We start from the raw sequence: 1,220 nt of genomic DNA, 5'->3' as shown, positions 1-1,220 counted from the left end.
GCTATTTCTGGCCCATAAGACCGCATGCCATGGGTATTCCTGAAGACATGAGCCAGCACAGTAGTTGCTGTGGCCAGTGTGCACTGTCCTGGGTAACCTTAGGGCTGTGTCACAGTGGAACATATAAGTAGCTCTGGGAAAGCACTGGTTTAAACCACGCTGGTTGAATTTAATGTCTTCTTTTTCCTCTCTGTGCTTGCAGGTCAGAAGATTCTTCACCACAGAAGTGATGTCTTAGAAACTGTAGTCCTAATCAATCCCTCAGATGAAGCAGTTAGCACTGAGGTAAGTCAGTCAGAAATATTTCACTGGATGTATCATAAAATCTCCATTAAGTGGACAGGTTGAGAGAAACTCCGAACTGCAGACAAGAGGACAAGTTAGGAGCAAATATAATCAAAAACATCAAAAAAGCCCCTTGATTTTTTCCTGTTTTCCTGGACTTCTGATAAAGCTTCAAAGACATAGGACAGAAACATACCACTTAGCCAGCACTCATTTCCTCATAACACACCAAATTCTTTTCTTGATGAAGTGAAGACAGCTGTGGTGAAGCTACAGCTGGTTTTCTTCTGTTTCTCCATTGTTTGGTAGCTCTGCCTGCCTTTTTTGCATATGAAAAAGTGCCTAAAAAGAAATCCAGTTCCATGAGAAAAATTTAGGTCCTCGAGAAGAATGACCATCTACGTGGTGCTAGATCTATGTGATCTATCCTTCAAAAACTGTATGGCATGATCAATGGACTCTGAAGAGTGCACTAGAAGAGTTCTGTCAATTCCTCATGAACTTGCTAGAGTAGAGCCAAATAACTGAGGATGTAGTTCAAAGAAAAAATTGACAAATTTAGCTAGTGATATTGAAGGTTGTAAAAATTAGTGATAATTACATTGCTAGCCAGTGCTGAGAAGCACTGACATAGTACAATTTCTTTTGGGAAATGAAATGACTCTGTGTGGTGATTTGGGAGTTGCCAGATGCCAGACACCCACAAAATCCACTCACTCACCCTCCTCTGCTACAGCTGGACAGAGGAGAGAAAATTTAACAAAGGCTTCATGAGTTGAGATAGGGATGGGGAGAAAACACTCCAAGGGCAAAACAGGCTCAACTGAATTAGTTTAATTTATTACTAACAAAATCAGAGCAGGATGATGAGAAGTTAAATAAACCCTTAAGAACACCTGTACACCCCCCCCCCCCCCCCCCCTCTCCCCCTTTCC

The 1,220-nt window shown here is 41.9% G+C and overlaps 1 protein-coding gene across 1 annotated transcript in view; it reads left to right on the top strand.

The window, feature by feature from the left end:
• The first annotated feature begins 207 nt into the window (after positions 1-207).
• LOC121359867 (microtubule-associated protein 1B-like) overlaps positions 208-1,220 on the top strand; it is a 21,413-nt gene continuing 20,400 nt past the window's right edge. Inside the window, 1 exon segment of the mRNA XM_041479132.1 lies at positions 208-285. The gene's annotated coding sequence lies outside the window, so the exon portion shown is untranslated.

This window comes from Pyrgilauda ruficollis, unplaced genomic scaffold (genome assembly GCF_017590135.1).
Source record: "Pyrgilauda ruficollis isolate IOZ18807 unplaced genomic scaffold, ASM1759013v1 scaffold476, whole genome shotgun sequence".
Taxonomy (NCBI): Eukaryota; Metazoa; Chordata; class Aves; order Passeriformes; family Passeridae; genus Pyrgilauda; species Pyrgilauda ruficollis.
This window is presented reverse-complemented; position numbering and strand designations above follow the sequence as displayed.